The following is a 13,977-nucleotide window of genomic DNA, read 5'->3' on the forward strand; positions in this document are numbered from 1 at the left end:
TACCTGACTAGTAAGTAGCTTAAAACCTATGGATTGCTATGTCTCCGAAAGAGAATCAAGCATGTGTACAGGGGCATAAACGCAGCAGTGATAGGATTGGAGAGGTTCGGTGAGCAAATGAAGACCCTTTGAAGTCATATTGCATGGTACCCATTACACGGGTCTTAACTCTCCAGGTTTAAGGTATTCTTCCTTCAGCTAAAACATGCATGTGGAACCCAAGTATGATCAACCATGTGAACGGGAGACGTGTTCAAATATGTCTCAGTTTTCCTCCCCTGGTACTCGGGTGCAACATTCCAGACGCTTTACTAACACTCTCCCCACTTGGAGAGTCAGCGCCTTTAACCTCCTGTTTGGCCCAGTTTGCAATTTCTGCGGAAGATGAACAGGAATAGCGAGAACCAATTAGAGGCTAGCTGGAGGTGTCTGGACGGGCAAATTTAACTCTCATTTCCCACCAGGAAGAGGAAATAACCAAAGGCTCAGAGTGCCGTGCCGGAACCAGATTAGGGCCTGAAGCCATCCTGCGGTGTTGCGGCCAGGTCACAAGAAAGCGAGTTGAAGAAAGGAGCTCAGGGGCACTGTAATTCACAAACCTGCAGAGTTATAAATGACAGCTATCGTCCAAAAATAGACTGAAGTAAGGCTGCCAAGAGGACTTGAAAGCGGGGCAGAATTGCAGGAAACCGATTTCAGGAGGTAGACTGGAATTGCATTGAAAGCATAGGAAAAGAGGCAGAACGTCCACAATGATGCACTTGGCCAAAAAGGGCGTATGCGTTTTTTCCTGAATATATTCAGGAAAAAACGCATACGCCCGTTTTGGCCAACCAAGCAAGCTTGCAAAGGAAATCTGCACTACAATGAAGTCTCACTTCCCCCCGGTCAAAAGGGCCATCTGAAAAAAGTGTAAAATCCAGAAAGGCAGGACAGGCCATGGAGAACTGGGAGCCTTGTTATGCTGATGGGCGGGATGTAAATTGCCAACAGACACTCGGGAGAAGTGTATGGTGTTTCCTGAAACATCTAAAAAACAAAGCAACAGAGCCTAGGGCACTGCCACTTATGGTCCTATAGCTTAGGGAAATTAAAATCAAAAAGACACAGCCACCCTAAAGTTTGGGACGCCTCTGTTTACAAGAACCTCGTTTACAGTACAAGTTCAACATCGCAGAAAGTGAAAAATGGATAAAAAAGTTGTGGTATTTACTTACAAAGCAATATCACTCAGCAATGAAATCTGTGTCATCAGGCCCTTAGCAGCACAATGAGTGGATTCAGGTATGATGATTCTAACTGAAGTAAGTCACACAGAAAAAGAAACATCATAAGATATCCGTAATACACAGAATGGAAACTTGGCTACACAGTAACTGAATTACAGAACAGAACAGGGTCTCAAATTTAGAAAACCAACTTATGCTTGCTTAAGGGTAAAGGTGAGTTGGGGTGCTGCATAAAACCAGAGATTGAAATGAGCACAGATAAAGTTCCTTAAGTCAAATATGGAATAGACAAGAGCTACTCCTTGCTCAACGAAATGGACTCAACACCGCATATTAAACGCCTAAGAATGTACCTGACTTGTAAGTATCTTAAAACCTATGGATTGCTATGTCTCCGAAAGAGAATCAAGCATGTGTACAGGGGCATAAACGCAGCAGTGATAGGATTGGAGAGGTTCAGTGAGCAAATGAAGACCCTTTGAAGTCATATTGCATGGTACCCATTCCACGGGTTTCAACTACCCAGGTTTAAGGTATTCTTCCTTCAGCTAAAACATGCATGTGGAACCTAGAGTATGATCAACCATGGGATCGGGAGACGTGTTCAAATATGTCTCAGTTTTCCTCCCCTGGTACTCGGGTGCAACATTCCAGACGCTTTACTAACACTCTCCCCACTTGGAGAGTCAGTCCCTTTAACCTCCTGTTTGGCCCAGTTTGCAATTTCTGCGGAAGATGAACAGGAATAGCGAGAACCAATGAGAGGCTAACTGGAGGTGTCTGGACGGGCAAATTTAACTCTCATTTCCCACCAGGAAGAGGAATTAACCAAAGGCTCAGCATGCCGGGCCGGATCCAGATTAGGGCCTGAAGCCATCCTGCGGTGTTGCGGCCAGGTCACAAGAAAGCGAGTTGAAGAAAGGAGCTCAGGGGCACTGTAATTCACAAACCTGCAGAGTTATAAATGACAGCTATCGTCCAAAAATAGACTGAAGTAAGGCTGCCAAGAGGACTTGAAAGCGGGGCAGAATTGCAGGAAACCGATTTCAGGAGGTAGACTGGAATTGCATTGAAAGCATAGGAAAAGAGGCAGAACGTCCACAATGATGCACTTGGCCAAAAAGGGCGTATGCGTTTTTTCCTGAATATATTCAGGAAAAAACGCATACGCCCTTTTTGGCCAACCAAGCAAGCTTGCAAAGGAAATCTGCACTACAATGAAGTCTCACTTCCCCCCGGTCAAAAGGGCCATCTGAAAAAAGTGTAAAATCCAGAAAGGCAGGACAGGCCATGGAGAACTGGGAGCCTTGTTATGCTGATGGGCGGGATGTAAATTGCCAACAACCACTCGGGAGAAGTGTATGGTGTTTCCTGAAACATCTAAAAAACAAAGCAACAGAGCCTAGGGCACTTCCACTTATGGTCCTATAGCTTAGGGAAATTAAAATCAAAAAGACACAGCCACCCCAAAGTTTGGGACGCCTCTGTTTACAAGAACCTCGTTTACAGTACAAGTTCAACATCGCAGAAAGTGAAAAATGGATAAAGAAGTTGTTGTATTTACTTACAAAGCAATATCACTCAGCAATGAAATCTATGTCATCAGGCCCTTATCATCACAATGAGTGGATTCAGGTATGATGATTCTAACTGAAATAAGTCACACAGAAAAAGAAACATCATAAGATATCAGTAATACACGGAATGTAAACTTGGCTACACAGGAACTGAATTACAGAACAGAACAGGGTCTCAAATTTAGAAAACCAACTTATGCTTGCTTAAGGGGAAAGGTGAGTTGGGGTGCTGCATAAAACCAGAGATTGAAATGAGCACAGATAAAGTTCCTTAAGTCAAATATGGAATAGACAAGAGCTACTCCTTGCTCAACGAAATGGACTCAACACCGCATATTAAACGCCTAAGAATGTACCTGACTAGTAAGTATCTTAAAACTTATGGATTGCTATGTCTCCGAAAGAGAATCAAGCATGTGTACAGGGGCATAAACGCAGCAGTGATAGGATTGGAGAGGTTCGGTGAGCAAATGAAGACCCTTTGAATTCATATTACATGGTATCCATTACACGGGTCTTAACTCTCCAGGTTTAAGGTATTCTTCCTTCAGCTAAAACATGCATGTGGAACCCAAGTATGATCAACCATGTGAACGGGAGACGTGTTCAAATATGTCTCAGTTTTCCTCCCCTGGTACTCGGGTGCAACATTCCAGACGCTTTACTAACACTCTCCCGACTTGGAGAGTCAGTCCCTTTAAACTCCTGTTTGGCCCAGTTTGCAATTTCTGCGGAAGATGAACAGGAATAGCGAGAACCAATGAGAGACTAGCTGGAGGTGTCTGGACGGGCAAATTTAACTCTCATTTCCCACCAGGAAGAGGAATTAACCAAAGGCTCAGCGTGCCGTGCCGGAACCAGATTAGGGCCTGAAGCCATCATGCGGTGTTGCGGCCAGCACAAAAGAAAGCGAGTTGAAGAAAGGAGCTCAGGGGCACTGTAATTCACAAACCTGCAGAGTTATAAATGACAGCTATCGTCCAAAAATAGACTGAAGTAAGGCTGCCAAGAGGACTTGAAAGCGGGGCAGAATTGCAGGAAACCGATTTCAGGAGGTAGACTGGAATTGCATTGAAAGCATAGGAAAAGAGGCAGAACGTCCACAATGATGCACTTGGCCAAAAAGGGCGTATGCGTTTTTTCCTGAATATATTCAGGAAAAAACGCATACGCCCTTTTTGGCCAACCAAGCAAGCTTGCAAAGGAAATCTGCACTATAATGAAGTCTCACTTCCCCCTGGTCAAAAGGGCCATCTGAAAAAAGTGTAAAATCAAGAAAGGCAGGACAGGCCATGGAGAACTGGGAGCCTTGTTATGCTGATGGGCGGGATGTAAATTGCCAACAGACACTTGGGAGAAGTGGATGGTGTTTCCTGAAACATCTAAAAAACAAAGCAACAGAGCCTAGGGCACTTCCACTTATGGTCCTATAGCTTAGGGAAATTAAAATCAAAAAGACACAGCCACCCCAAAGTTTGGAACGGCTCTGTTTACAAGAACCTCGTTTACAGTACAAGTTCAACATCACAGAAAGTGAAAAATGGATAAAGAACTTGTGGTACTTACGTACAATGCAGTATCACTCAGCAATGAAATCTATGTCATCAGGCACGTAGCAGCATAATGAGTAGATTCAGGTACGATGATTCTAACTGAAATAAGTCACACAGAAAAAGAAACATCATAAGATATCACTAATACACGGAATGTAAACTTGGCTACACAGGAACTGAATTCCAAAACAGAACAGGTTCTCAAATTTAGAAAACCAACTTATGCTTGCTTAAGGGGAAAGGTGAGTTGGGTTGCTGCATAAAACCAGAGATTGAAATGAGCACAGATAAAGTTCCTTAAGCCAAATATGGAATAGACAAGAGCCACTCCTTGCTCAACGAAATGGACTCAACACCGCATATTAAACGCCTAAGAATGTACCTGACTAGTAAGTATCTTAAAACCTATGGATTGCTATGTCTCCGAAAGAGAATCAAGCATGTGTACAGGGGCATAAACGCAGCAGTGATAGGATTGGAGAGGTTCGGTGAGCAAATGAAGACCCTTTGAAGTCATATTGCATGGTACCCATTCCACGGGTTTCAATTACCCAGGCTTTAGGTATTCTTCCTTCAGCTAAAACAGGCATGTGGAACCCAGAGTATGATCAACCATGTGATCGGGAGACGTGTTCAAATATGTCTCAGTTTTCCTCCCCTGGTACTCGGGTGCAACATTCCAGACGCTTTACTAACACTCTCCCCACTTGGAGAGTCAGCGCCTTTAACCTCCTCTTTGGCACAGTTTGCAATTTCTGCGGAAGATGAACAGGAATAGCGAGAACCAATGAGAGGCTAGCTGGAGGTGTCTGGACGGGCAAATTTAACTCTCATTTCCCAACAGAAAGAGGAAATAACCAAAGGCTCAGCGTGCCGTACCGGAACCAGATTAGGGCCTGAAGCCATCCTGCGGTGTTGCGGCCAGCTCAAAAGAAAGCAAGTTGAAGAAAGGAGCTCAGGGGCACTGTAATTCACAAACCTGCAGAGTTATAAATGACAGCTATCGTCCAAAAATAGACTGAAGTAAGGCTGCCAAGAGGACTTGAAAGCGGGGCAGAATTGCAGGAAACCGATTTCAGGAGGTAGACTGAAATTGCATTGAAAGCATAGGAAAAGAGGCAGAACGTCCACAATGATGCACTTGGCCAAAAAGGGCGTATGCGTTTTTTCCTGAATATATTCAGGAAAAAACGCATACGCCCTTTTTGGCCAACCAAGCAAGCTTGCAAAGGAAATCTGCACTACAATGAAGTCTCACTTCCCCCCGGTCAAAAGGGCCATCTGAAAAAAGTGTAAAATCCAGAAAGGCAGGACAGGCCATGGAGAACTGGGAGCCTTGTTATGCTGATGGGCGGGATGTAAATTGCCAACAGACACTCGGGAGAAGTGTATGGTGTTTCCTGAAACATCTAAAAAACAAAGCAACAGAGCCTAGGGCACTGCCACTTATGGTCCTATAGCTTAGGGAAATTAAAATCAAAAAGACACAGCCACCCCAAAGTTTGGGACGCCTCTGTTTACAAGAACCTCGTTTCCAGTACAAGTTCAACATCGCAGAAAGTGAAAAATGGATAAAGAAGTTGTGGTATTTACTTACAAAGCAATATCACTCAGCAATGAAATCTGTGTCATCAGGCCCTTAGCATCACAATGAGTGGATTCAGGTATGATGATTCTAACTGAAATAAGTCACGCAGAAAAAGAAACATCATAAGATATCAGTAATACACGGAATGTAAACTTGGCTACACAGGAACTGAATTACAGAACAGAACAGGGACTCAAATTTAGAAAACCAACTTATGCTTGCTTAAGGGGAAAGGTGAGTTGGGGTGCTGCATAAAACCAGAGATTGAAATGAGCACAGATAAAGTTCCTTAAGCCAAATATGGAATAGACAAGAGCTACTCCTTGCTCAACGAAATGGACTCAACACCGCATATTAAACGCCTAAGCATGTACCTGACTAGTAAGTAGCTTAAAACCTATGGATTGCTATGTCTCCGAAAGAGAATCAAGCATGTGTACAGGGGCATAAACGCAGCAGTGATAGGATTGGAGAGGTTCGGTGAGCAAATGAAGACCCTTTGAAGTCATATTGCATGGTACCCATTACACGGGTCTTAACTCTCCAGGTTTAAGGTATTCTTCCTTCAGCTAAAACATGCATGTGGAACCCAAGTATGATCAACCATGTGAACGGGAGACGTGTTCAAATATGTCTCAGTTTTCCTCCCCTGGTACTCGGGTGCAACATTCCAGACGCTTTACTAACACTCTCCCCACTTGGAGAGTCAGTGCCTTTAACCTCCTGTTTGGCCCAGTTTGCAATTTCTGCGGAAGATGAACAGGAATAGCGAGAACAAAGGAGAGGCTAGCTGGAGGTGTCTGGACGGGCAAATTTAACTCTCATTTCCCACCAGGAAGAGGAATTAACCAAAGGCTCAGCATGCCGTGCCGGAACCAGATTAGGGCCTGAAGCCATCCTGCGGTGTTGCGGCCAGGTCACAAGAAAGCGAGTTGAAGAAAGGAGCTCAGGGGCACTGTAATTCACAAACCTGCAGAGTTATAAATGACAGCTATCGTCCAAAAATAGACTGAAGTAAGGCTGCCAAGAGGACTTGAAAGCGGGGCAGAATTGCAGGAAACCGATTTCAGGAGGTAGACTGGAATTGCATTGAAAGCATAGGAAAAGAGGCAGAACGTCCACAATGATGCACTTGGCCAAAAAGGGCGTATGCGTTTTTTCCTGAATATATTCAGGAAAAAACGCATACGCCCTTTTTGGCCAACCAAGCAAGCTTGCAAAGGAAATCTGCACTACAATGAAGTCTCACTTCCCCCCGGTCAAAAGGGCCATCTGAAAAAAGTGTAAAATCCAGAAAGGCAGGACAGGCCATGGAGAACTGGGAGCCTTGTTATGCTGATGGGCGGGATGTAAATTGCCAACAGACACTCGGGAGAAGTGTATGGTGTTTCCTGAAACATCTAAAAAACAAAGCAACAGAGCCTAGGGCACTGCCACTTATGGTCTTATAGCTTAGGGAAATTAAAATCAAAAAGACACAGCCACCCCAAAGTTTGGGACGCCTCTGTTTACAAGAACCTCGTTTACAGTACAAGTTCAACATCGCAGAAAGTGAAAAATGGATAAAGAAGTTGTGGTATTTACTTACAAAGCAATATCACTCAGCAATGAAATCTGTGTCATCAGGCCCTTAGCATCACAATGAGTGGATTCAGGTATGATGATTCTAACTGAAATAAGTCACGCAGAAAAAGAAACATCATAAGATATCAGTAATACACGGAATGTAAACTTGGCTACACAGGAACTGAATTACAGAACAGAACAGGGACTCAAATTTAGAAAACCAACTTATGCTTGCTTAAGGGGAAAGGTGAGTTGGGGTGCTGCATAAAACCAGAGATTGAAATGAGCACAGATAAAGTTCCTTAAGCCAAATATGGAATAGACAAGAGCTACTCCTTGCTCAACGAAATGGACTCAACACCGCATATTAAACGCCTAAGAATGTACCTGACTAGTAAGTAGCTTAAAACCTATGGATTGCTATGTCTCCGAAAGAGAATCAAGCATGTGTACAGGGGCATAAACGCAGCAGTGATAGGATTGGAGAGGTTCGGTGAGCAAATGAAGACCCTTTGAAGTCATATTGCATGGTACCCATTACACGGGTCTTAACTCTCCAGGTTTAAGGTATTCTTCCTTCAGCTAAAACATGCATGTGGAACCCAAGTATGATCAACCATGTGAACGGGAGACGTGTTCAAATATGTCTCAGTTTTCCTCCCCTGGTACTCGGGTGCAACATTCCAGACGCTTTACTAACACTCTCCCCACTTGGAGAGTCAGTGCCTTTAACCTCCTGTTTGGCCCAGTTTGCAATTTCTGCGGAAGATGAACAGGAATAGCGAGAACAAAGGAGAGGCTAGCTGGAGGTGTCTGGACGGGCAAATTTAACTCTCATTTCCCACCAGGAAGAGGAATTAACCAAAGGCTCAGCATGCCGTGCCGGAACCAGATTAGGGCCTGAAGCCATCCTGCGGTGTTGCGGCCAGGTCACAAGAAAGCGAGTTGAAGAAAGGAGCTCAGGGGCACTGTAATTCACAAACCTGCAGAGTTATAAATGACAGCTATCGTCCAAAAATAGACTGAAGTAAGGCTGCCAAGAGGACTTGAAAGCGGGGCAGAATTGCAGGAAACCAATTTCAGGAGGTAGACTGGAATTGCATTGAAAGCATAGGAAAAGAGGCAGAACGTCCACAATGATGCACTTGGCCAAAAAGGGCGTATGCGTTTTTTCCTGAATATATTCAGGAAAAAACGCATACGCCCTTTTTGGCCAACCAAGCAAGCTTGCAAAGGAAATCTGCACTACAATGAAGTCTCACTTCCCCCCGGTCAAAAGGGCCATCTGAAAAAAGTGTAAAATCCAGAAAGGCAGGACAGGCCATGGAGAACTGGGAGCCTTGTTATGCTGATGGGCGGGATGTAAATTGCCAACAGACACTCGGGAGAAGTGTATGGTGTTTCCTGAAACATCTAAAAAACAAAGCAACAGAGCCTAGGGCACTGCCACTTATGGTCTTATAGCTTAGGGAAATTAAAATCAAAAAGACACAGCCACCTCAAAGTTTGGGACGCCTCTGTTTACAAGAACCTCGTTTACAGTACAAGTTCAACATCGCAGAAAGTGAAAAATGGATAAAGAAGTTGTGGTATTTACTTACAAAGCAATATCACTCAGCAATGAAATCTATGTCATCAGGCCCTTAGCATCACAATGAGTGGATTCAGGTATGATGATTCTAACTGAAATAAGTCACACAGAAAAAGAAACATCATAAAATATCAGTAATACACGGAATGTAAACTTGGCTACACAGGAACTGAATTACAGAACAGAACAGGGTCTCAAATTTAGAAAACCAACTTATGCTTGCTTAAGGGTAAAGGTGAGTTGGGGTGCTGCATAAAACCAGAGATTGAAATGAGCACAGATAAAGTTCCTTAAGTCAAATATGGAATAGACAAGAGCTACTCCTTGCTCAACGAAATGGACTCAACACCGCATATTAAACGCCTAAGAATGTACCTGACTAGTAAGTATCGTAAAACCTATGGATTGCTATGTCTCCAAAAGAGAATCAAGCATGTGTACAGGGGCATAAACGCAGCAGTGATAGGATTGGAGAGGTTCGGTGAGCAAATGAAGACCCTTTGAAGTCATATTGCATGGTACCCATTCCACGGGTCTCAACTCTCCAGGTTTAAGGTATTCTTCCTTCAGCTAAAACATGCATGTGGAACCCAAGTATGATCAACCATGTGAACGGGAGACGTGTTCAAATATGTCTCAGTTTTCCTCCCCTGGTACTCGGGTGCAACATTCCAGACGCTTTACTAACACTCTCCCCACTTGGAGAGTCAGCGCCTTTAACCTCCTGTTTGGCCCAGTTTGCAATTTCTGCGGAAGATGAACAGGAATAGCGAGAACAAATGAGAGGCTATCTGGAGGTGTCTGGACGGGCAAATTTAACTCTCATTTCCCACCAGGAAGAGGAAATAACCAAAGGCTCAGCGTGCCGTACCGGAACCAGATTAGGGCCTGAAGCCATCCTGCGGTGTTGCGGCCAGCTCAAAAGAAAGCGAGTTGAAGAAAGGAGCTCAGGGGCACTGTAATTCACAAACCTGCAGAGTTATAAATGACAGCTATCGTCCAAAAATAGACTGAAGTAAGGCTGCCAAGAGGACTTGAATGCGGGGCAGAATTGCAGGAAACCGATTTCAGGAGGTAGACTGGAATTGCATTGAAAGCATAGGAAAAGAGGCAGAACGTCCACAATGATGCACTTGGCCAAAAAGGGCGTATGCGTTTTTTCCTGAATATATTCAGGAAAAAACGCATACGCCCTTTTTGGCCAACCAAGCAAGCTTGCAAAGGAAATCTGCACTACAATGAAGTCTCACTTCCCCCCGGTCAAAAGGGCCATCTGAGAAAAGTGTAAAATCCAGAAAGGCAGGACAGGCCATGGAGAACTGGGAGCCTTGTTATGCTGATGGGCGGGATGTAAATTGCCAACAGACACTTGGGAGAAGTGTATGGTGTTTCCTGAAACATCTAAAAAACAAAGCAACAGAGCCTAGGGCACTGCCACTTATGGTCTTATAGCTTAGGGAAATTAAAATCAAAAAGACACAGCCACCCCAAAGTTTGGGACGCCTCTGTTTACAAGAACCTCGTTTACAGTACAAGTTCAACATCGCAGAAAGTGAAAAATGGATAAAGAAGTTGTGGTATTTACTTACAAAGCAATATCACTCAGCAATGAAATCTATGTCATCAGGCCCTTAGCAGCACAATGAGTGGATTCAGGTATGATGATTCTAACTGAAATAAGTCACACAGAAAAAGAAACATCATAAGATATCAGTAATACACGGAATGTAAACTTGGCTACACAGGAACTGAATTACAGAACAGAACAGGGTCTCAAATTTAGAAAACCAACTTATGCTTGCTTAAGGGTAAAGGTGAGTTGGGGTGCTGCATAAAACCAGAGATTGAAATGAGCACAGATAAAGTTCCTTAAGTCAAATATGGAATAGACAAGAGCTACTCCTTGCTCAACGAAATGGACTCAACACCGCATATTAAACGCCTAAGAATGTACCTGACTAGTAAGTATCGTAAAACCTATGGATTGCTATGTCTCCAAAAGAGAATCAAGCATGTGTACAGGGGCATAAACGCAGCAGTGATAGGATTGGAGAGGTTCGGTGAGCAAATGAAGACCCTTTGAAGTCATATTGCATGGTACCCATTCCACGGGTCTCAACTCTCCAGGTTTAAGGTATTCTTCCTTCAGCTAAAACATGCATGTGGAACCCAAGTATGATCAACCATGTGAACGGGAGACGTGTTCAAATATGTCTCAGTTTTCCTCCCCTGGTACTCGGGTGCAACATTCCAGACGCTTTACTAACACTCTCCCCACTTGGAGAGTCAGCGCCTTTAACTTATTGTTTGGCCCAGTTTGCAATTTCTGCGGAAGATGAACAGGAATAAAAAACGCATACGCCCTTTTTGGCCAACCAAGCAAGCTTGCAAAGGAAATCTGCACTACAATGAAGTCTCACTTCCCCCCGGTCAAAAGGGCCATCTGAAAAAAGTGTAAAATCCAGAAAGGCAGGACAGGCCATGGAGAACTGGGAGCCTTGTTATGCTGATGGGCGGGATGTAAATTGCCAACAGACACTCGGGAGAAGTGTATGGTGTTTCCTGAAACATCTAAAAAACAAAGCAACAGAGCCTAGGGCACTGCCACTTATGGTCTTATAGCTTAGGGAAATTAAAATCAAAAAGACACAGCCACCCCAAAGTTTGGGACGCCTCTGTTTACAAGAACCTCGTTTACAGTACAAGTTCAACATCGCAGAAAGTGAAAAATGGATAAAGAAGTTGTGGTATTTACTTACAAATCAATATCACTCAGCAATGAAATCTGTGTCATCAGGCCCTTAGCATCACAATGAGTGGATTCAGGTATGATGATTCTAACTGAAATAAGTCACGCAGAAAAAGAAACATCATAAGATATCAGTAATACACGGAATGTAAACTTGGCTACACAGGAACTGAATTACAGAACAGAACAGGGACTCAAATTTAGAAAACCAACTTATGCTTGCTTAAGGGTAAAGGTGAGTTGGGGTGCTGCATAAAACCAGAGATTGAAATGAGCACAGATAAAGTTCCTTAAGCCAAATATGGAATAGACAAGAGCTACTCCTTGCTCAACGAAATGGACTCAACACCGCATATTAAACGCCTAAGAATGTACCTGACTAGTAAGTAGCTTAAAACCTATGGATTGCTATGTCTCCGAAAGAGAATCAAGCATGTGTACAGGGGCATAAACGCAGCAGTGATAGGATTGGAGAGGTTCGGTGAGCAAATGAAGACCCTTTGAAGTCATATTGCATGGTACCCATTACACGGGTCTTAACTCTCCAGGTTTAAGGTATTCTTCCTTCAGCTAAAACATGCATGTGGAACCCAAGTATGATCAACCATGTGAACGGGAGACGTGTTCAAATATGTCTCAGTTTTCCTCCCCTGGTACTCGGGTGCAACATTCCAGACGCTTTACTAACACTCTCCCCACTTGGAGAGTCAGTGCCTTTAACCTCCTGTTTGGCCCAGTTTGCAATTTCTGCGGAAGATGAACAGGAATAGCGAGAACAAAGGAGAGGCTAGCTGGAGGTGTCTGGACGGGCAAATTTAACTCTCATTTCCCACCAGGAAGAGGAATTAACCAAAGGCTCAGCATGCCGTGCCGGAACCAGATTAGGGCCTGAAGCCATCCTGCGGTGTTGCGGCCAGGTCACAAGAAAGCGAGTTGAAGAAAGGAGCTCAGGGGCACTGTAATTCACAAACCTGCAGAGTTATAAATGACAGCTATCGTCCAAAAATAGACTGAAGTAAGGCTGCCAAGAGGACTTGAAAGCGGGGCAGAATTGCAGGAAACCGATTTCAGGAGGTAGACTGGAATTGCATTGAAAGCATAGGAAAAGAGGCAGAACGTCCACAATGATGCACTTGGCCAAAAAGGGCGTATGCGTTTTTTCCTGAATATATTCAGGAAAAAACGCATACGCCCTTTTTGGCCAACCAAGCAAGCTTGCAAAGGAAATCTGCACTACAATGAAGTCTCACTTCCCCCCGGTCAAAAGGGCCATCTGAAAAAAGTGTAAAATCCAGAAAGGCAGGACAGGCCATGGAGAACTGGGAGCCTTGTTATGCTGATGGGCGGGATGTAAATTGCCAACAGACACTCGGGAGAAGTGTATGGTGTTTCCTGAAACATCTAAAAAACAAAGCAACAGAGCCTAGGGCACTGCCACTTATGGTCTTATAGCTTAGGGAAATTAAAATCAAAAAGACACAGCCACCCCAAAGTTTGGGACGCCTCTGTTTACAAGAACCTCGTTTACAGTACAAGTTCAACATCGCAGAAAGTGAAAAATGGATAAAGAAGTTGTGGTATTTACTTACAAAGCAATATCACTCAGCAATGAAATCTATGTCATCAGGCCCTTAGCATCACAATGAGTGGATTCAGGTATGATGATTCTAACTGAAATAAGTCACACAGAAAAAGAAACATAATAAAATATCAGTAATACACGGAATGTAAACTTGGCTACACAGGAACTGAATTACAGAACAGAACAGGGTCTCAAATTTAGAAAACCAACTTATGCTTGCTTAAGGGTAAAGGTGAGTTGGGGTGCTGCATAAAACCAGAGATTGAAATGAGCACAGATAAAGTTCCTTAAGTCAAATATGGAATAGACAAGAGCTACTCCTTGCTCAACGAAATGGACTCAACACCGCATATTAAACGCCTAAGAATGTACCTGACTAGTAAGTATCGTAAAACCTATGGATTGCTATGTCTCCAAAAGAGAATCAAGCATGTGTACAGGGGCATAAACGCAGCAGTGATAGGATTGGAGAGGTTCGGTGAGCAAATGAAGACCCTTTGAAGTCATATTGCATGGTACCCATTCCACGGGTCTCAACTCTC

General features: G+C 43.8%; 1 long non-coding RNA gene across 3 annotated transcripts in view; it reads right to left on the bottom strand.

The window, feature by feature from the left end:
- Positions 1 to 13,977, bottom strand: part of LOC307187927 — a 3,519,425-nt gene that overhangs the window by 154,370 nt on the left and 3,351,078 nt on the right. The window contains exon 9 of one of the 3 annotated variants that reach the window (XR_013828737.1): positions 2,822 to 2,879. The exons of the other annotated variants lie outside the window; for them this stretch is intronic. This is a non-coding gene — a long non-coding RNA (uncharacterized lncRNA). Of the gene's footprint in view, positions 1 to 2,821; positions 2,880 to 13,977 lie in introns of those variants that run through there. 3 annotated transcript variants of the gene reach the window in all.

The sequence above is a fragment of the Stenella coeruleoalba genome, assembly GCF_951394435.1.
Source record: "Stenella coeruleoalba genome assembly, chromosome: 6".
In the NCBI taxonomy this organism is placed as follows: Eukaryota; Metazoa; Chordata; class Mammalia; order Artiodactyla; family Delphinidae; genus Stenella; species Stenella coeruleoalba.